Below are 22,998 nucleotides of genomic sequence, written 5' to 3' on the forward strand. Positions count from 1 at the left end.
CAGGAATAAACTAATTTTTTGTTCTTCATATATTTTTCTCTATATATTTATGTGAAGTATAAATTAAGGTCTTGATTAATAATATAGATGTACAAAACCTAGTATTCTGAATGCTGATACGGTACATGAATATACATGGAAAAATTGCTTTTGAATTTCTACAGCACTCTGTAGAAAGACAGAAAGATGCTCCTAAAATAAAAATAAATACTATTAACAATGGCATTATTAACACATGTCATGATCCCAGAAGTTTGCCTTGTCCGGTTTCTATTTGCTTTTGGTTTAAGATACAACAATTTAGATATATAAATACTCTCTTTGGTTTTGCTAGGCCTAGTCCAAATAGGAAATGAGAAACTGGAAGAAAATATAACCAGCTGATATACAGGTACATTTATAGGTCCCACCACAAAACAGCGGAGGACAAAATCGCGCTCGACGAAAGCGCGCATTTGACGTCATCACAGCGCGACGAAAACATCGCGCTGTGATCGAAAAATGTAAAAATAAAGCGAAAACCTTACCCTAACCCCCCCAAACCTAACCCTAAACCTAACCCTAAACCTAACCCTTAACCTAACCCTAAATCTAACCCTAAACCTAACCCTTAACCTAACCCTAAATCTAACCCTAAACCTAACCCTTAACCTAATGCTAAACCTAACGCTAACCCTTAACCTAACGCTAAACCTAACGCTAACCCTTAACCTAACGCTAAACGTAACCCTAACGCTCTAAACCTAACCCTAACCCTTAACCTAACCCTAACCCTAACCCTAAACCTAACCCTTACCTTTATGTGAATCGGCTTGGTTTAATTTAATTTTTATTTCAATTTTTAATTTTTTTCGTCGCGCTGTGATGACGTCAAATGCGCGCTTTCGTCGATCGCGCTTTTGTGGACCGCGGTTTTGATGGGTCACGCATTTATATTCTGAATACAAATAATAAGTTGATTTAAGAACCTGGCATAGGTTGATCCTAACATTATTTTCCAAAAGACAAACATCCAAATCTGCTATTATTCTTTTCTGGGAAAATCAAGGGCAATTTAAGAACAACCAGAGCAACAAATTAAGAGCAAGCCAGGGAGGCATTAAATGGCATTTTTTTCAAACTGAGCATCATTTCTTGTCTTATAATTCTTAAACAACAATTCATATGCTCGCTAAAACAGTGAGCTCAGATTGAACTCAGATTACAAAAAAAATGAATTCAATGAATTCAATTCAAATAAAAGAAAATGTATTTATTATGCTTCCAAAAAGAAAAAAATGTATTTATTATACTTCATGCATCTACAACAAGTTAATAAATGTAGCCAATAACCAGATAATATCAGTTAGCCTTTGTGAATAACTCTTTAATATGATTATCCAGGTTTATGCTCCAGTTGTTGATGACAAAGAAAGGGAAGTTTGGCAAGTTCAAAGGTCAAGTTAAATCTGAACTTGATACATGATACAAAATATGCTGCTTGTGATTGAAGTCTGGACATTGAAAATTGGAAAAATTTAAGGAGGAAAATGTCATCCAATAGCTAAAATAATTCTATATAATGGACATAAGCAGATGAAATATATTAAAATCAAACTGATATTAGTATAGGTCACAGGGCTTAACAATGGAATGGATCATAAAATGCTACATACAAGCTAAATGGAAGAAGAAAGCCAATCAGTTTCTACAATAAATTTTTAAGCATCAAACCACTATTTTCAAGGAAATAGAATAGAAATTTATTTTGAAGTCCTGAATTTTATTGATAGGGAACCAAAGAAACTATGGAATGAAATTAAATAACTTGTTAAGGATGAATCTTTAACGGCCAAAGATCAAGAAAAAGAAGAAAGTGAACTGGATATTAAAACTAAGCATGGAAAGAAGTAAAGAGAAGCTAAAGTCACAAAAGATAGAGCCCAAGAGGGAATATAAGAAAAAATTTCAGATAGCTGTTAGAAGATAAAGAAGCAGGATTACATTGATATCTGTAAGATCATCAAAGATGAAAACTGATACAGAAACACAAGGAAAGTCTCAGAAGAAAGTTCCAACCTTGATTTGGTAAGCTAAGGGACCCCAATGGAAAGGTGATAACTGATTCAAAGAAGTTCAAACAAAGATGGAAAAAGTATACTGAAATTCTGTACTGTGTGGATTCCAATATCTAAAACATCTTAGAAGATTGTCCCCTTTAGAAGGAACTCTGCATAAGATGAAATTGGAACATTGTTTAGTTACTAAGTTAGTTAAATAATGCTTTCGAAGAATGGTTTTCTTCACTGTGCATTCCCTTTTAAGTATCTTTTGTAACCATGTACCCTCCAAAACTTAACTCAAGATTTAAATCATAACATGTTCTCATGCCTTTGTGGACCTCTTGTCCACAAGGGGTCCATGAAGGCATGAAAGAAGGCCCACCAAGGAGTCCATGGATTACAGGTTGTGAACCACTGCTTTGGATCATTGCACACTCTCCTCATGGGAAGGGAGGTGCCAGTGTACAATGGGCTTCAGAAAAAATTAAGAAACCACAGGAACTGTTGGTGATGCACAATAGAGTCAGTATAGAAAGCTAAAAAAATATCCAGAAAAGGTCAATATGTCTTTCATTATTTATAGATAGACCATTGATTGTGTTGGCCATATCAATCTGTAGAATATGCTTAGGAAAATGGGATCCCAGAATATTTCATTGTATGGATGAAAAACTTAAAAATAATCAGGAAGTCATAGACCAGACAGAATGTGGAGAGAAAGCCTGGCTCTATGTCGACATAGGAATGAAACAAAACTGTATATTATCCCCGAATGTATTCAACATATAGTTTGAAAATATAGTGAAGGAAGCTGGATTGGAACATTAGTGTGGTATAAAATTGGAGGAATAAACATCAATAACATGTGCTATGCTGAAGATACTGCTCTGATAGCTAAAAATGCAAATGATCTGGAACCTCTCATAATGAAAGTCAAACAGCATAATGTAAGAAATGTAAGAAAATGGCATTTTCTATTAAATGGAAAGAAAACCAAACTAATGAATACATCAACTGGTCTTCACTGATAATCAACTATCAACAGCAAAGGAACCAAGCATTGAGAAATGCATGGATTAGCACTTGGTAGATTAGTAATACAGATCTTTGAAAATATATGTACATGCCATGAAATGTCTATATTGCACACACACACACACACACACACACACACAGAGTATACAGTATGTGTGTATGTATGTACATGTGTGTGTGTATCTATATGTATATGTATATATATTGTACTGTACTGTAGTGTATTGTATATATGTGTCTGATTGCAGGAGGGTAATCTTATGGTCTTGCCAAAGGAGAGACTCCATTGGCCAAAATATGCCATCTGTCAGCTAATCTCTACCACAATGCCAAGCTTGCTCCTTCAGGGATGATCCATTCACCATTATATCTATGTTTTGTGCCCAAAACATAGTTTTGCAAAGATCAGTTTTTATTGCAAAGATCTGTATATGTTTTATTACATTAAAACTTGATAAAGACAGTATAAGAAAAATATACATTTTCATCACCTTTAATGATCTCCTGCTTTGAAACAGAACTTTACTTTGATTGCCTTGAATCTTAGCAAACCAAGGTATTTATCAATGTAACCACAGATACTTCTTCACAGTATTGTTTTACTTCTTAGTCCTTTTAAACCATTTCCCAGCAACCAACTTCAAGGTCACCTTCACTGACAATTCTAGAAAGAATAAACATCATGGAACACTAATGGGACAATACAAAACAGCCATTTGAGCAAAGAACTGCTGCATTCTAGAGCAACAAAAATCTTCCTCAAGGACAGCTTCACAAAAACAAAATTGCTAGCCTCCGCATACTGGATTCACACCCTCAGAACATTTGCAAAACAATTTCAATAGTTGTTATAAAAGGTAGCTTTGAAGCCATCAAAACACATCATTCAAATTTCTACATTCAGGTTTATTGAACTGGAGACTGAGGCTTCCAGGAACAATATAACCTTGCAACAACAACAACAACAACAACAACAACAACAAGTTCTCTGCCTACATCTTTAATCAAGAATTGTTTTTTTAATGGCTAGAATTCTTAGCATTCTTATCTTGAAAAAATCCAGGATCTCTGAAGCAGCATGAAGCAAGAATCCCTCTCCATGGAACAAGACAACAACCTCTGCAGAACTATCAGCACGAAAGTTTCCTTCTCTTTCATTGTTCTTCCTTAGCAGCTGAACTAGAAAATAATAAATACAGTAATGGCATGGAAACACTGCTATGGACCTGATAGGGGGTATCAACATATCTGTCTATGCCTCCTAAAATATGTCTTGTGAAAGAATATTGCTCATTAGTCTTGTTCTTCATCTGCTTTATACCACACTTTTAGTGTGACCCTGGCCCCAGCTTTGACTATGATTCTTCTCCAAAGTTACCTGCTAAGCATCAGAGTGAAAATGATCACATAGTTGTCACCAGCTCAATAAGTGGATTAAAAGTAATCTCTGCATCCATTAATCTTCTACTTTTTTTCTAATGCAGTATTTTTTGAAAACTATTCATGGTAAATGAACTACTTGAGCCCTTGGGCTGGATTTGTTTCCTACATCTTACTTAGCCCAAAAAGGAAATGTGCTCTTTCTCATAACCTATGTAAAGAATTAACAGGAAAGCTAGCAAATGCTCAACTCTACAGTGCTGCTGTTACAGAACTATTTAAAATTGTGTCTTTGTGCAATTTAATCTTCAAAAAATGCTCTTGGCTATAAGATCATGGCTTGCTGCATTTACTAAGCAAGATCATATCCTGATCATCCCCCCCCCCACCAAAAAAAATAGGCATTAAATAGAATCAGACTTATTAAAGGGATATGTAATATCCTAGAAGAATGGGGGATCAATTCTATACTTGGATATATCCATATAGTGGAATCCTGGAGACTCACTATATGGTCATGAGCCAAGAGAAAGTTTGCTAAATGACTAAGCTCATTCTCTTGCACTGGCAAATTTGATGAGTCATGATTAGTCTCCAATAAAAATTTGTGACTGTGTTTGTGTGTGTGTAGCTCAGGGTTGAACTGTGGAATTCTTGGTATTCTCTGAACTTGGCAGTTAGCTTGCAGACATTTAATTACTTGACTAGGTAACTTTATCAGTACTAGTGAATGTAGGGTTTGTCTTGCCAGTGTTGGTAGGGGTGTACTTTTCTCCTTGGCAGTTCCTTGATTAGGTATTGATTTCTGCTTGTGTTAATCCCTGCTTATCTAGGTGTTGGTTGCTTGAGAATACATTTTCTTGTTTTTTTGTTTCCTTTTTTTAGTCTTTTTATTCTCTTTTTTCAATGGAGTGTAAACGTGGTTTTATCACTGTGTGTCTGTTAATGACTGATTTTGTCTGAATATCAAGCTTGCAGGAATTCCCTACTGCTTTCGGATTTAGCTTGGTCAAGGATGCTTACAATATCCGAGTTGAAATTATGGCTAAGTCTGTCCATGTGTTGTGAAATTAATGATTTTTTTAATCATTTAGTTCTTCATATAACTTGCTGAATACTTGCATATATACTTGCTGAAAATGTGCATGTAGGTAATAATAATGAACATTATCTGTTTATGGTATTTCTGTATTTTTTAAATTGGGACAGGACCATTTGAGGTAGATCATGACCAAGATCCACATCAGGTCAGGGAGCAGGATTGGATTATAGCTTTTACTGTTCCGATAGATAAGAACACTGACTAATTCATGATATTCCGGGAACTTTCTCAGTATTACAAGGTCAAAAGTGAAAATGTTTGAGATTGGCTTCAAACTACATTGTAGGAAAGCGTACATTGGAGTATGAAAAAGTATAGTATGAAGCAATCCATTTCAAGTTTTTTGATGAGCTTTAGTGCTTTAAGACAGCTGTAAGCCTATTACAGTTTGACACAATCTGTTTAAAGTATGGTGCTCAAAATTTGACCCAATATTTGAAGTTGTTGGAAGTGAAATGTATTCTATGTGTGAATGTTCCTGCAACCAGGAAGCCAACCTGAACAATTATTAGTGATGCAGGTTTTATAACTATATAATTTATTTATAGAAAATGCATTATAGTAAAGTCTAGCATCTAGTTAGGTGTAACCTACCAGAAGACGGTTCAATGGTGTTTTGGGTCCATGTTTATGTTTATGTTTATTAGAATTTGTAGGCCGCCCTTTTTCCTGAGGGGACTCAGGGCGGCTCACATAAACTGGGAAGGGGGGGAATACAAACAACAAGATAGAGACATATAATAAAATGGTAAGCAACATACATTCATCATTCGGGAGGGGTAACTATCCTTGTCCCCAGGCCTGACGGGCGAGCCAGTTCTTCAAGGCTATGCGGAAGGCTTGGACGGTGGAGAGGGTACGAATCTCTACAGGGAGCTCGTTCCAAAGGGCCGGGGCTACTGCTGAGAAGGCCCTCCTCCTTGTGGTTGCCAGCCGACACTGGCTGGCCGATGGGATACGGAGGAGGCCTAATCTATGGGATCTTATCGGTCGCAGGGATGTAATTGGCAGAAGGCGGTCTCTCAAGTATCCAGATCCACTGCCATGCAGGGCTTTATGGGTGATTAATAGCACCTTGAAGCGCATCCGGAGATCGACAGGTAGCCAGCGCAGCTCGCGGAGGATAGGTGTTATGCGGGTGAATCGAGGTGCACCCGCGATCACTCGCGCGGCTGCGTTCTGCACTAGCTGAAGTCGCCGGATGCTCTTCAAGGGCAGCCCCGTGTAGAGCACATTGCAGTATTCCAGCCTAGAGATCACAAGGGCCCGAGTGACTGTTGTGAGAGCCTCCCGATTCAGGTAGGGGCGCAACTGGCGCACCAGGCGAACCTGGGCGAATGCCCCCCTGGTCACAGCCGTTAGGTGGTGGTCAAATGACAGCTGCGGGTCCAGGAGGACTCCCAAGTTGCGGACCCTCTCTGAGGGGTATAAAATTTGACCCCCCAGCCTGAGTGATGGAATATTAGTAAGATCTTTGGGAGGAAAACACAACAGCCACTCGGTCTTTTCTGGGTTGAGCACAAGCTTGTTAACCCTCATCCAGTCCATAACGGCCTCAAGACCCCGGCCCATCACATCTACCGCTTCATTGAGTTGGCACGGGGCGGACAGATACAATTGAGTATCGTCCGCATATTGATGGTATCTAATCCCGTGCCTGCGGATGATCTCTCCCAGCGGTTTCATGTAGATGTTGAATAGTAGGGGGGATAAGACCGAACCCTGAGGCACCCCATAATTTAGGGGCCTAGGGGACGATCTCTGCCCCCCCACTAACACCGACTGCGACCTGTCCGAGAGGTAGGAGGAGAACCACCGTAGCACGGTGCCTCCCACTCCCACCTCCCGCAGTCGTCGCAGAAGGATACCATGGTCGATGGTATCGAAAGCCGCTGAGAGGTCAAGGAGGACCAGGATGGAGGGATATCCTTCATCTCTGGCTCTCCATGTGTTTGGGAAGGAGGACAGAAGAAAGTGACCTCAGATAACAAACTTTTGAACAAAGAATGGGTAGATTGATAGACAAAGTAATTAATTCTCTGCCTAGAATCTATTGCCTTATGAACAATAGGTCATGAGATTCTGTTCCATTGATTTAGACTTCCAACAGATGTGGGATCTGACCATTGTGAAATAGAGAAGGCTATTACTTCCTCTCAATTGGAAACTATACTTCTGAAAGTGAGTTATAAAAGGGAGTAGAAAAGCAGAGAGAGAAAATACTCCAATATAAAATTAATCAATATGAACAACATATGATTATAGGAAATATGTCCTTTTGCTAGTCCATTCTTGCATATTGCAAGAAGAAATATCAGAGGCATTGAAACATTTTCTTACTCAGCTGTAACATTCTTGAATATAGCACCATAGCATTAAAGGAAATTGCAACACATGGTCTCATGCTTGGTTATGTATGAGCCATCATGAATAAAAGCATATTGCAAGTTCTGCGATGAAAATGAGGCCTTAGCCAGTAATTGTTCGTCAATAGTAATTATATTGACAATACATTGCATTTCTAATGATTTATTTGTATGACAAGAGAATGAGGATAAGGCAAGATACTGCTAATATAGTCTCAAACACATGCAACAGATTACAAATCCTCTTTAGGTTACCATCATTCTCCCTCCAAATACCTCTGCTATGTATCAAAACTGGTTTATCTGATGTGCAACTCCACAATGATACAGTCATGTGGTAGCAGGGAAACTTAAAGAAGTCCCACTACGTGCATCATCTTGGTGTTTGTCTTCCTGGATCACAGCCAGGGTCAACAATAAAAGTGGGAAGTGAGTTTCTTATCAAAGGTTAGGTTAGGCTATGCTCTTACATAGACCCGAAGTTATAAATCATTTACTATAATTTTGGGTGTATAAGACATACTTCCGGCAGCACAATCCCCGCTGACTGGAACAGCTGATTGGCAGTATTCCAGTTTAGTTTAGTTTAGTTTAGTTTTAATTTATTTATATGCCGCCCTTTTCCCTGAGGGGACTCAGGGCGGCTCACAACTCAAGGGAGGGGAAATACAAACAAATAACAAAAAAACATAAAATCATACACAGTTAAAAGCACAACAGTCATACCATTCGAGTGGGGCAACGAGTCTTTAGCCCCAGGCCTGTCGGAACAGCCAGATTTTAAGGGCTATGCGGAAGGCCTGGAGGGTGGAGAGGGTACGAATCTCCACGGGGAGTTCGTTCCAGAGGGTCGGAGCAGCCACAGAGAAGGCTCTCCTCCGGGTAGTTGCCAGTCGACACTGGCCGGCTGATGGAATTCGGAGGAGGCCTAGTCTGTGGGATCTAATTGGTCTAGTGGAGGTAATTGGCAGTAGGCGGTCTCTCAAGTATCCAGGTCCAATACCATGAAGGGCTTTGTAGGTGACAACTAGCACCTTGAAGCGTACCCGGAGATCAACAGGTAGCCAGTGCAGCTCGCGGAGGATAGGTGTTACATGGGTGAACCGAGGCGCACCCACAATCGCTCGCGCGGCTGCATTATGGACAAACTGAAGTTGCCGAATACTCTTCAAGGGCAGCCCATGTAGAGCACGTTGCAGTACTCCAGTCTGGAGGTCACAAGGGCACAAGTGACTGTTGTGAGAGCCTCCCGGTTCAGGTAGGGGCGCAACTGGTGCACCAGGCGAACCTGGGCAAATGCCCCCCTGGTCACAGCTGACAGCCTCCAGGAGGCTGATCCAACAACCAATTGGCTGCAAAGTCTCCATCATTTCCCGGCTGAGGCAGCAATGCGGAGGTGGGATTCACTCAGTTCGGCCAAACCAGATTCAAAGTTGTGTGCAGTTCGGAGAACTATCTGATCCCACCTCCTGGCTGGGAGCACTCTATGTCTGCCTGCTCTGCACAAGTTCATCAAGCAGTTCACTAAGGATGCCCTGCCGCTTGCCACCTCTCTGCAAGTGCTCACTTCCCAGCCTGCATGGTGGACTGTGAGCCCAGAGACACGGAAACAGGTATGGCTTGGCTTCCATCACCAGAGAGGACGGGCAAGGGAAGTGGCCGGGTTGACGGATTGACACTGCATTTCATTGGGGCACATGTTGCGAGACGGGGCTCCCCTTGTCATCCCTTCCCCCCCCCCCATCACTGGGCATGTCATGGCTTTCTGCCCCTCACTAAGTTATCAATTCAATTTTGGGGTGGCAAGTGGGATGGGCAGGGGAGGAAGGGTACCCAACTCCGGGGCTACTGGCTTCTTCCTGGCAGCTCTTTCTCTGCTTTGGTGTTGCCCATCAAAGATGAAGCTTTTGTGGGCAGAAGAGCTGTACTGCAATGGCAAAATGGGCAATGGAGCAGCCACTTTGAGGAAAGGAGGCCGCTTTCTCCTCTTTCCATGCTCCTCGTGATGGCCTCTCCATTGCAACACAGCACCCAAGATCCATTAGCCAAGGGCAAGCAGTCGAAGCAGGGCATGATGGGGAAGCCTTGTAAAAAACGCATGGGCCAGGGAGATGATTTGGCGATCCCAGCTGCCTGGCTCATGGGAGGCTTATGGGAGGTTTGCTGGATGCTTTCACAGTATCTCCGGCAGCAATGGAAGACAGAGACAAGGGGTGGGGGGGGGAGGAAATTCCAGCTGCCTTGATCGTCGGAGGAAGCATCCATTTTAGCAAGTGTCCACCAAGCATCCATCAGGGAAGGTCTTGTCTGCTCACCTGGCATGGTTAAAATCTGAAATCTGACTACCATTCAAATCAGTCATTCCTTTGTTTTTACTTTCATACACACACCCACACTCACACACACACACACTGGTACATGGGGCTGTAAAGGGGCACTGCGGAAACAAAATACGGTCCTATGAATAGTGCCTAAAGTGTCCTCTAATAAAGTGCCCTCTTTATAAACTGTCCCCTATAAAGGTAAAATCTTAAATATGTCCCCCATAACAGTATGTCTGCAGCGGATCCCCTATAATAGTGTGCCATTCCTTGATGTTCTCAGCTACAGTGCTCTCATAACAATAAAGGACACATTACTGGCAGTTCTTTCTTGCAGAAAAATGCTACGGTACCTCCTCACACTACATACCAGTACAAAGATGTCAAAGCAGAAAAGACAAGCATATACAATTTATTTTAAATTGTAAGTAGTAAAATATGCTGAGGAACATGGAAACAGAACAGCAGAGAAACATTTTGGGCCACCTCCAACTGAAAAAAATGATAAGAGAGTGGAGGAAACAGGTGGATCAATTGCAAAAAGTAAAAGATAAAAGTAAGCACAATTTTGGTGGGCTTGCTGCAAAGTGGTCACAGTTAGAGATGGACATGAAAGAATGGATCACATCTCACTGGAATAATGGCTTTGCAGTTTCTACAAAAATGGTAATATATGAAGCCAAACACATTGCTGTAGAGAAAGGCATTCAGGATTATACTGGATCACCATCGTGGTGCTACAGATTTATGAGGTGATATGGCCTTGCTATGCACACCAAAACTAGAATTGCGCAAAAAAAAAACAACCACCAAAAGAATATGAATTTAAGATTTTCCTCATACATTTGTAATAGATGCTAGGGAGAAAAATAATTTTGAAATTGGCGATTGGGAATATGGATGAACCCCCTCTAGCCTTTGCTGTGCCATCTAATAAAACTGGTGATCTGAAAGTTTCCAAAAGCATAACTGTGAACAACTCAGGACAAGAGAAAACACATTACATGGTTGTGTTGTCCTGTTGTGCGGATGGCACCAAATTGCCACCGATGGTAATTTTCAAAAGGAAAACCATTCCAAAAGAAGTGATTCCACAAGGAGTGATCGTGCATGTTTATAAGAAAGGATGGATGGACAAAAATGGAATGAGAGTATAGGTTGAACAAGTGTTGTCCAAATGCCCTGGCTTCTGAAAAAAACCTGCTTTATTAGTGGTCAACCAGTTTAGAGCACATATTAGCGAAACCACAAAAAAGAGATTTAAAGAAGTGAAGACTCATCTAGCTGTAATTCCTGGGGGGGTCTTACCAGCCAGTTGCAACCTCTTGACGTTTCCATCAACAAACCATTTAAAGTCTATATGTGAGAAGAGTGGAACAAATGGATGACTGCTGGTAATCATGAACTGACACCTACTGGATGAATGAAGAGCCCTACTGTCACTCAAATTTGTGAATGGGTTAAAACATTATGGTACTCAGTGAAGAATGAAATCATTGCATGGTCATTCAAAAACTGTGGCATTAGCAATTGCTTAGGTGGAACTGAAGATAGTATCATACATGAAGATAGCGAAGAAAGTGATATCAGTGATTGTGAGCAACTGAGCTAACTAACACTAGCAATGATGTGCTTGAACCTTAAAGTTTCTCCTCATTTGTTAATGACAGTGATGATGGGTCTTAATATCGCTGTTGACTTTACGTGGTTGAAATATTATTCTGCTATATTTTATTAAATATATTACTACACCATTTGGTTCTGAATATATTTTTGCTTGTTTTCCTCCTCCTCTTCTAGGTGCATCTTATGGTCAGGAGCATCTTATAGTCTGAAAAATACCGTACTTCATCCTCAAGAAATACTGATACCTGAATAGAAAAGGGGAAATGTGGGATTTGTATATTATGTTGTAGGATGTTTTTTTTTAATGAAAAAGTAAATTCAGGTATATACCGTATATTGAGCAGATGGTAGACTCTCATTTCATAAGGTAACCTTTTCCTACATATATCACGATGAAAATTATTGCTCATATAAACCTTGATATAAATCAGAAAGCTAGAATTTTAATAGTGATTGAATCCAAATTATTGCTGGGTACATTAAGTGAGCCTCCCCTCACCCTGGTGCCCTCCATAACCTCAAGCCAATATAGTTTAATCACTCTAGGACAAAATTCACTTCAGCATAACTATAGTTGGATGAGTCATTTGTTATACTCAATCAAAACCAAAGAAACTCCATTATGCGTTGTATGAACCAGTACTATAACTATTGTCCGTTCCCTTATAAAGGGCATTTTGAAGTTGAGGGTAAGGTTGTCAGTCCTAAAATACAAAAGTCAATAAATGCCAATGAGAACTAAGCATTTTTTTTTAAATCTCTCTGTAACCAGGAAGTGATCATTTGGGATTCTGCAATCCAAATTGAATATTCCTATTTATTAGAAATCAACAGGGATAGAGGGCCACAAGTTACCCACCAATAGACTATTGGATAAATAACATGCCATGATTATTTAGCAAGGCTCTAGCAGGGAATTGGCAGAATAGTCATAAAGTAAGCCCAATTGCCATCACCATCTATTATCAATTTTTTCATCATGTTGCAAGAGGCAAAGAATTGCAATATTCGAGTCAGATCAACTCCCAAGGTACCAGCAAAGAATCCACCTCCAGCATTGAGTAAGATAGTTGCAATAGTTGGGTGCGGTCCAGAAATTAAGAAATTCATCTAGGCAGATATATCTCTTCAAAGTATGGTTGATATCACCACATTTATTTTAGCAAGCAATTTGTCTTCTGGGGGGAGGCTTGCATTTCAAAATCTTTTTTGCTTCCTTTTAGGTACATCTGAAGTTTATTTCTCAAAGCTTCAAGAGTCATCAGGAACCTTCCCTTGTCAGTGGCCACTCCTTTGCCTAGCTACTTTTTAGCTCATCAACCACCACCTTGTCAGGAAATAGAGGTTTGTATCTAGCCCCAAGTTCATCAATGTTGGGAGTATCAGGACTTTTAGAGCTAATGTGTGGCTTGATTCTTCAGTTTCTAAGCTCCCAGGTGTATCTGTTCAATCTTCTTCTGAAAATGTTTATTGTCCTGCTGAGTTCTGACATGCAATATATTTTGTGGAGTCATGTCCCCCATATCTCATTTGAGTCCATGAACTGAATTGACCTTAGTTGTTCTGATGATATGATGGGATATTCTCCCTTTAGTCAATGGAACCTATTAGATATGTACAATATATTCTGCAATGCTTTGTCATTACAGATTAAGTCAAGTGACAAGTAGAGTCAGATCAATATTTATTGATTGATTAACAAATTTATATGACTGCCAAACTCACATATGGTGACTCCAAGCAGCTTACAACACAGTGAAATGTTGTGTGTTGTTCATTTTATGATGCAGGCACAGCCTCTTTATTCCAGAGTCTGGTCTACGTAATCTGTATACATTTCCACATTCAGCCTTAAATCATTTAACTCTTATGTGTAAAACAGGTAGAGATGAAGCCAGTTTAAGAAATCCCTTTCCTAATCTATATCCTTTCCTTCACTTCAGCCACAGAGATAGGCTGGTATTCTGTCTCGACCATTGTTCTATTGATGGATCTTGCTTTTAGAAGAGTTTAACTTTGGCTTTGAGAAGTGAGAGAAATAAAAGAGTTGTTCAGTCCTGGAAAAGTAGAAATCATGAGAAAGAAATTCAAAACTGATCTACCTTGACTATGTTGTCCTAAAATGGGCAAAAGCAGAGGTGGGTTTCAAAATTTTTGGCAAAGAGTTCTCTGTCCAGTTGCTGGGGGGCTGTGGCCATGGTGGGCATGGCCTAGGTGGCCTCCTGAACCATGATGGGGGCATTTTTGCCCTCCCCGGGCTCCCCAGGCTCCAGAGACTTTCCTTGAGCCTCCGGGAGGGCAAAAACAGCATCCACAGGCTCCAGAGGCCCTCTTCCATTAGGCCTATTTTTTGTCCTCCCCAAGCGTCCCCATGTGCCCTGTACTTATCTGCACCCAAAACGGAACACGTGGGGACTCCTGGGAGAGGGGGGAGGGATGGGTGGGGCCAGCCAGGAGTGGGATTTGGGAACTCTCCAAACTGCACAGAATCTTAGCTGCAGGTTGTCCTGAACCCCTGAGAACCCCCAGCAGCCCACCCCTGGGCAGGAGTGGCTTTGGACAGGTTTTCACAATTCAGTTAATATGTCCAACTACAACAAAAAAGCATTTCTGGAATCTCTGCAGTATTGTTGGACCAGTAAAAAGAAAGAATACCCACAGTTGAATCCTTATTCCTGTCACCTGGCTTAAAAGGGAAACGGCAGAACTCCCATTAGTTTCATCTCTCTTTTTTTTTAAAGCTTCAGCTTTTTTCCATTTCACCAGTGAACTTTTATAAAAAGCCTTTCACCTTCCAGCAGCCCGGCAACTCAGGATAAAATAGCTGTTGTGGGTAGCAACCAATGACCTGAATGGAAAAAGAGTTCCTGATACAACATACCATAAATGCTGCTTCTGATTTAAACTCCCTTCATGACTCCAGCGGGTTTTCTTTTTTTAAAAAAACCACAACATTTTATTCTGCTCAAGTGTAGAAAGAAGGGTACAAGAAAGAGTCTAGGGATGATCAAGATTTGTAGCTAGATCAACCCAGTAGTGGGATTCAAATAATTTAACAACTGGTTCTCTGCCCCAATGATTTCTTCCAACAACCAGTTCACCAAACTGCCCCAAAAGTTAACAACCGATTGTCCTGAAGTGGTGTGAACTGGCTGAATCCCACCACTGGATCTATCCCATTTCATAGCATGATAAAAGTTGGTGTCAGACCCAAACCAAGAATGAGACATGGTGTGCTGTTCATGCTGAGTTCTTTATTGTTTCACACCTACAGACAAAATCGTGCCAGGCTGAGTATGCTACTATTTGCATCTTCAATATATTCTGTGAATATATATTCCCTTCCCCCATGGAAATCCGCCTCTTTACTACATTCCATCACAGTTAGTGACTTGCAGTAGTCAGAAATAGAAAAATTGGAGGAAAGAACCAGTTGTACTTACTACATGTTGAAATAAGTTAACATAGAAGCAGGATAAGGATCAATTGCAGGCGGGAGGAGAAGAGAGAAAATATAATAACAGAGTTGGAAGGGACCTTGGAGGTCTTCTAGTCCAATCCCCTATTAAAACAGGAAACCCTATACCATTTCAGACAAATGGTTATCCAATCTCTTCTTTAAAACTTCCAGTGTTGGAGCATTCACAACTTCTGGAGGAAACTTGTTCCACTGATTAATTGTTCTAACTGTCAGGAAATTTCTTCTTAGTTCTAAGTTGCTTCTTTCCTTGGTTAGTTTCCACCCATTGCTTCTTGTCCTACTCTCAGGTGCTTTGGGGAATAGCTTGACTCCTTCTTCTTTGTGGCAACTCCTGAGATATTGGATCACTGCTATCATATCTCCCCTAGTCAGGGGTGGGTTCCTGCCAGTTCTAACCTCTTCTATAGAAGAGGTTCCACACATCTACAGTGCCGTTTAGAACCAGTTCCAGCTCCCTCCCCCCACCCATCCGTACATCATTAAAATGAAGAACGAGAGGAGGAATTCTGGGAGTTGAAGTCCACAAGTCTTAAAGCTGTCAAGTTTGAACACCTCTAGGTTTTTTTTCTAAAGGGTTAGGAGTGTAAGAATCTTGTACCTTGACAACTTTAAGATTTGTGTGCTTCAAATGCCAGAGTTTCTGAGCCAACATTTTGGTTGCTAAGCAAGAGCGTTATTAAAGAGTGTTATTAAATGAGTTTCACCTCATTTTACAAGTTGGCCACGCCCACCCAGTCACATGGCTGGCAAGCCACTCCCACATGTACAGAAGAGGTTCAAAATTTTTTGAAACCTACCACTGCCCCTAGTCCTTCTTTTCATTAAACTAGACATACCCAGTTCCAGCAAAAGTTCTTTATATGTTTTAGCCTCCAGTCCCCTAATCATCTTTGTTGCTCTTCTCTGCACTCTTTCTAGAGTCTCTACATCTTTTTACATAGATTCAGTATTCCAAGTGTGGCAATATAAGAGAGAGAATATAATTGTGGAATATTTTTCTACTAACTCAAAAATGGGAGAACAATACACAACACAATAATGAAGTAATATTTAATTAAAAAATATTGCTTCATTAAAAGGTAAAGGTTCCCCATATGTGCTAGTCATTACCGAATCTAGGGGGCGGTGCTAATCTTCGTTTCTAAGACAAAGAGCCAGCGCTGTCTGAAGACATCTCCATGGTCATGTGGCCGGCCTGAATAAACGCTGAAAGCACCAAAGGTGGTTCCTATTTTTCTACTTGCATTTTTTATGTGCTTTCGAACTGCTAGGTTGGCAGAAACTGGGACAAATAATGGGATCTCACTCCGTTACACGGCACTAGGCATTGAAACCACTGAACATCCGACCTTCTGATCAACAAGCTCAGCATCTTAGCCACTGAGCCACCATGTCCCCATTGCTTCATTATGAACAGTGAAACAAAAATATCCCCAAAGGGATCTTCTAAGACAGAGCAAAATACTCAAAATGGCAAGCTTAACCCTACAATTGAAGCCCCACACACAATACATATTTAAAAAGTGGCAACCTTTGGTTTTTTTAAAAAATTATTTTGGTTATGTTACCTTGGCATTTTTGTTTCCCCACCTAAGATGTCCCTACATTACAATGACTGCAAAGTAAATGAAAGAAAATGGTTCAGAAATCTACTTTCCTTTTCATGAGATAATTCCTTACCTTTCATATGCTTCTTCTGATCCTATTTCCATGGAAACCAACAAAGCTGTGATAAGCAAGGAACAACCTGTAGTGAGAAACAACAACAGGAAGAGAAGAGGAAAATTTTAGCTGCTGAAGGTCAACTAAAACCAGGAAGTAACATTTTGGAAACCAAAAAGCACTATTTATATAACAAACAATGTGAAATGACTTCTGGGTGATAACATAAACTGCAGCAACTTTTGTGGAAGGAAATGAATATATTCTTTCTACAGATATAGGTATTGTCAGGATTCCAAGTAACACGCCAACGAAAAAAGGCTCTGAGGCTTGAGTTGCCTCAAAGTTCCATTTTATTCGAGATGTCATATTGGCACATCTGGGAAAACCCGAATCTGAAAGTTTCCAGGTTTTCCCCACCCAAGTGAAAGTTCAAGTCTCTGCCCAGCACATGGTCCAATCAGGCACCATCCCAACTGGAGGGCAAGATGTCCTTGACTCTCTGAGAAAGGAAAGTTATTTAGACTATGTATCTCCCATACTCCATATAATCCTCCCTCCCATTTTCCCACAGTAGAAAATGTGGCAGGCCGTAAGGCCAAGAGAAAAGATGGCTTCCAGGCCTGACAGCAGGGGTGGGTTTCTACAGGTCATTGGGGTTCGGGGGAACCCTTGGCTAATGTTATAGCCGGTTCAGAGAACTTTCAAATTCCACCCCTGGCTGGCCCCACCTATCCTATGCCGCCTCTCCCAGGAGTCTCCAAATGGCCTGTTTTAGATGCGAGGTAAGTGCAGGGCCCACACAGAGGGTCGGGGGGGGGGGGAACGGGCCTCCCTGAAGCTCCAGAATGCCAGAAACGGGCCCATTTCTGGCCTCCAGAGAGCCTCAGGAGCGTGGGAGAAGCAGTTTTTGCCCTCCAGAGGCTCGAGGAAAGCCTCTGGAGCCTGGGGAAGGTGAAAAGCCCCCACCCCATGGTGCAGGAGGCCTACTAGGCCACACCCACCATGGCCATGTTCAGCCAGCAACAGGGAAGAGAACCCGTTGCTGAAATTTTTGAAGCCCACCCCTGCCTGACAGGTATCTCTTGGGCTTCCTCCTAACATTTTCAAATCAGTGAATGGCTTCTCTACAAAACTGTACCCAATACTTTGCCACTGGGTCCCATTCCTTGCCTTCTGTTTCCTCTCCTGATATAAGAAAACATGATTTGCATCTTTATTTCCCCTGAATTATTGCTATGTGGAGGACATAAGCACTCAGCATATAACATTTGTTCAAAAAAAATAAGCTGGTTTGTATAGAATGCCCTGGGTAAGTGTAACAATTGAATTCAAGGAGAACTCTTCATCTTTTCTCTCTTTTTTATGTGGAATTTTATTTTGAAATGAAGTTGAAAATAAAATCAGCAATCACGACAACAACAACAACAAACCAGACAAGTAGTCATGGGTTACAGTTCTTAGCATATAAGGGGAAATTCATGGAATAGCTAAATGAAAATACACAATAAAGAGATTCTGTGCATATAAGTTATTTAACCAAATCAAGACTAAAAAAATTATCCCTAAATTAATTTGCAATGTGGATAGACCCTTCCATGTTGAAAATAAAAGGAAATGGCAGTGCCATGGTATTGACTCTATGAGGTCATCCCAAAATTAGATTCTGTTTATTGTTTTTGTTAAGTAAATATATGAATAATGATGGTCTTTCAAACAATATTATTGCAATACCATTTTGAAAGTTGCTTAAGTGATTTCAATTACATTGTTGTTGTTAGTTGCGAAGTCATGTCCAACCCATCATGATCCCACGGACAACATTCCTTCAGAACTTCATGTCCTCTATCATCCTCTGGAATCCATTTAAGCTCATGCCTACTGCTTCGGTGAGTCCATCCAGCTACCTCATTCTCTGTCATCCCCTTCTTCTTTTGTCCTCAATCTTTCCCAGCATTAGGTTCTTCTCCAGTGAGTCCCTCCTTCTCATTAGGTGGCCAAAGTATTTGAGATTCATCTTCGAGATCTGGCCTTCTAAAGAGCAGTCAGGGTTGATCTCCTCTAGGACTGATCAGTTTGATTGCCTTGCAATCCAAAGACTCGCAGGAGTCTTCTCCAGGACTATAGTTCAAAGGCCTCAATTCTTTGGTGCTCAGTCTTCCTTATGGTCCAACTTTCTTCCATTACATAGATTGGCATGTTTCAAAATCAGCTTTGCTTTTTACTGGAACTCAAGTTTTACTCAGTCAGAGTCTAGTGCTGAAGATATTTCATTTCATTAAAAGGTTTGTATAACCAGTTCAGTTAGGCGGTCTCTGAGAAGTGCTGGCTGAGGAATTCTAGGACCTGAAGCCCACACATCTTAAAGTTACTGTTAAGAAACACTGGCCTATTATTCACATAATAATACAATATAGTAATAAACAGCACAATAACTTCAAACCACTTAGCATTACATAATCTATTTTAAATTTGAATTGGTTCTGAATATCATAATTGAACGAAACCTTAGTAATCCAAATAACATAATTTGATTTATTCCAAATCCACATTAAATATAATCATTGTCTTCATTTACAATGGAAGTAATTCTATTGCTGCTCTGGTTAAATAACCAGGAGTCAAAATTACTGCAAATCCCCCTAGGGGGTCTATCACTAAAGCTCAGTCAATCTTGTAACTATCTTTCTCCTGATCTCTTGGAGATGCTCAAGTGTTGTATCTGCTAATCCCAGGTTCGATGTTTGGATCCTGTTTGCTCAAAGGGGACAAACACAGTGCCTTTGTTCAAATGTAGCCTGATCATTCCTAAATGGTCCTATGACTTCAGCAAGCATTACAAAATGAATTTATTCTTGTCTAGTGTCTGACAGAAAAGCCTGCTATAGAGATGAAAGATATATGAGGAATAATTCTGCCATGGAATAACAATGTGTGCCAAGGGGGTATTCAATAATTATATTGTGTTCAAAAGGAGAAACACAATCTCATTGACTCCAATCAGTCTCTCCTTGTTCGACATTCCTGCTAAAACACTTTTCTAAATAAGCTCCAAAGGCTCATTTATTCTTCTCTCTTCCCCCCACCCACCCATCCCCTTTGTTTTTGAATCAGACTCTATTACAAAAGGAGGCTGCTTTTATTGCAGTAAAATGAATTTTTTTAAGCACTCAACATGGCTTACAGCACTCAGAAAAATCTTTTGGTACATTATGCATGTAATAAACAAGATGCCATAGCCTTTGATTATGCAAAATGCAACCCAAGAATGGCATCCATGTGAACAGGAGCCTTTTTCCTCTTTCTTCTTTCTTTCTTTCTTTCTTTCTTTCTTTCTTTCTTTCTTTCTTTCTTTCTTTCTTTCTTTCTTTCTTTCTTTTTGTGATCCCCCACCCCAATTTTCACCTTTCTATCCTATAGGATCATATGCATGCACAGCTAGCAGCTACAGTGTCCAAGGGTATGATTTTAAAAAATGTAAGACAGTGGCCATGATAATGCATCACACATAAAAACAGAGGAAGCTTCTATCACTCTGTCACAGCTACCATCTTGACCTTTTTTTTAATCCTACAGATAAACCTGAGAGCATCCATGTATTTCAAGAGAAGAGAAGATAAGAGTTGGAAGGGACCTTGGAGGTCTTCTAGTCCAACCCCCTGCTCAGGCAGGAAACCCTACATCACTTCAGACAAATGGTTATCCGTCATCCTCTTAAAAACTTCCAGGAAGCTGTTCCACTGATTAATTGTTTTAACTGTCAGGAAATTTCTCCTTAGTTTTAACTTGCTTCTCTCCTTGATTAGTTTCCACCCATTGCTTCTTGTTCTACCCTCAGGTGCCTTGGAGAATAGTTTGACTCCCTCTTCTTTGTAGCAACCCCTGAGATATTGGAACACTGCTATCATGTCTCCCCTAGTCCTTCTTTTCATTATACTAGGCAAACCCAGGTCCTGCAATCGTTCTTCATATGTTTTAGCCTTAAGTCCCCTAATCGTCTTTGTTGTTCTTCTCTGCACTCTGTATAGTACACTCATCTGCTCTTTTTTTCCTTTCCCTCCAAACCTGTTCAATAGAGTGACAGAATGGACCGCAGTTCAGGAGAAGAATATAAGAAGGGCTATATGGTACAGATTCCCAAAACATACTTCATGTCTATCATATTCTCCTTACTTTTTATATGATCTCTTGCCTCTCCATGCCAACAAACCAATTCAAGATAACACAAAGATGTAGGATGGGTTTTTTTTTTAGCACTCCTCAGCACTGCCCTAACAACGAATCAGATTGCTTAACTCAGGTATCAGAACATAAAGGTTTCTGACCAAGCATTATTAATTCCTTTTTCATTCCCTCATAAAGGCAACTATTTTTAAAAAAATGCCAATAAAGAAATAAAAAGAAGACTTTGTTAGAACTGACCCATGTCAATTCCATCCTGCAATAATGCAAATAATTAATAACTTTCCTACAGGTTGTGTGGCTTCCAGGTATATGGTATGAAAGTATCCCAAAAGCAACATTTTCTATCTAAATTTCTGGACAATGATATTCTGTTATGTATTAAATCAAATGTATTAATTATCATTTATGACCTCCACTGAGTAATATAAATTGGAGACATCTGAAATTGAATAGTAAATTGGTAATTTTTAAGGAAAACTTTGGGAAAAATTTAAAAACCTGGCACAACCATTGGCAAGAAATTACAGAGACAGTACAATCTATGGATTGAGGAAAGTTTTTGGACCCAAAGGATTCACAGCTGAATGGTATAAACCTTTAATGGAACTGTTAAACTCTACCTTTTCCTAATTGTTTAAAATTGATAAAAATTATTTAAAGTTTAAAATCAATTTTTAAGTTTCTGTTTCCAATATTTTATTAGGTCTATATTATAGTAATATTAAAGCCTAATAAAGCCTAGATGTGCAAATTATCTTTTGACATCAGCATTAAAATATTAAGTGTGCTACTAGCCAGGAGACTACGGAAACTAATTCCATTGATAATTCACCCATCTCAGTCTGGATTTATTAAAAATAGACAAACATCTGATAATATCTTTTTTGAAAATTGATATTTTGACAATGTGAGAGATAATTTAGAATTGGCTGTTTTAATCTCATTGGGCACTGAAAAGGTCTTTGATATGGGTTCAGACTCAATTTATGAAGTCTGTTCTAAGAAGATATAGGCTTCCATCATCTATTGAATTGCCATTTGGTATCTATACCCTACATGGAGATAATGTAATGTGGAGGTAATTGGTAATGTGTGAGTCATTACAAATGGATTTCTTTCTCAACCCAGCAAGCATTATCATCAAGGATGGACCATATCTCCTTTAATCTTTAATTTGATTCCTCAACCCTGAGCGTCTTTCATTAGGCAGTCTGAAGATATTAAATGTATAGTAGCATTGGTGCTAAATATAAATTGTTTCTATACACTAATGGCATAATATCATTTTGGACAATTCTGTAGTGCCATTACCAAAGTTTACTAAAGTGTAGTAATATGATGTCCATTCTAATTACACAGTCTTTGCCTTTGGGATCTACAATATCGATAGGATACTGTGAGAATTTAGCACTTTTAATTTGTAGAGACTATATACAATAGTTGGATTTATATTTCTCTCAAAATATATTAAAACATGTTGAATTAAGCATGTCTAAAATGAATATTACATTCAGATGAATGTAATATATTAAATATATTAAAAGAGATCCTAGTATTAATTCCTCTTTATAGAGAGACAAACTAATGGGAACTTTTGTCACTTTTTCTTAGCCATGGAAAGAAGGCAGTGACAAATCCCTTTTGAAAATGCTGCCAAGAAAACTGAAGGGACAAGTTTAGGCATTTGCCTGGAATTAACATCTAAGAGGCAATATAAATATCTACAGATAGTCCTAGACTTACAACAGTTGATTTAGTGACCATTCGAAGTTACGATATCACTGAAACAAATGACTTA

The 22,998-nt window shown here is 39.7% G+C and overlaps 1 protein-coding gene across 1 annotated transcript in view; it reads left to right on the top strand.

The window, feature by feature from the left end:
• PIK3R1 (phosphoinositide-3-kinase regulatory subunit 1) overlaps positions 1 to 12,215 on the top strand; it is a 105,725-nt gene extending 93,510 nt beyond the window's left edge. The window contains exon 18 of the mRNA XM_087715588.1: positions 12,047 to 12,215. The gene's annotated coding sequence lies outside the window, so the exon portion shown is untranslated. The remainder of the gene's footprint in view (positions 1 to 12,046) is intronic.
• The last annotated feature ends 10,783 nt before the right edge of the window (positions 12,216 to 22,998 follow it).

The sequence above is a fragment of the Thamnophis sirtalis genome, unplaced genomic scaffold, assembly GCF_051295495.1.
Source record: "Thamnophis sirtalis isolate CommonGarterSnake01/CBP01778 unplaced genomic scaffold, rThaSir2_p1.2 scaffold_5, whole genome shotgun sequence".
Classification (NCBI taxonomy): domain Eukaryota; kingdom Metazoa; phylum Chordata; class Lepidosauria; order Squamata; family Natricidae; genus Thamnophis; species Thamnophis sirtalis.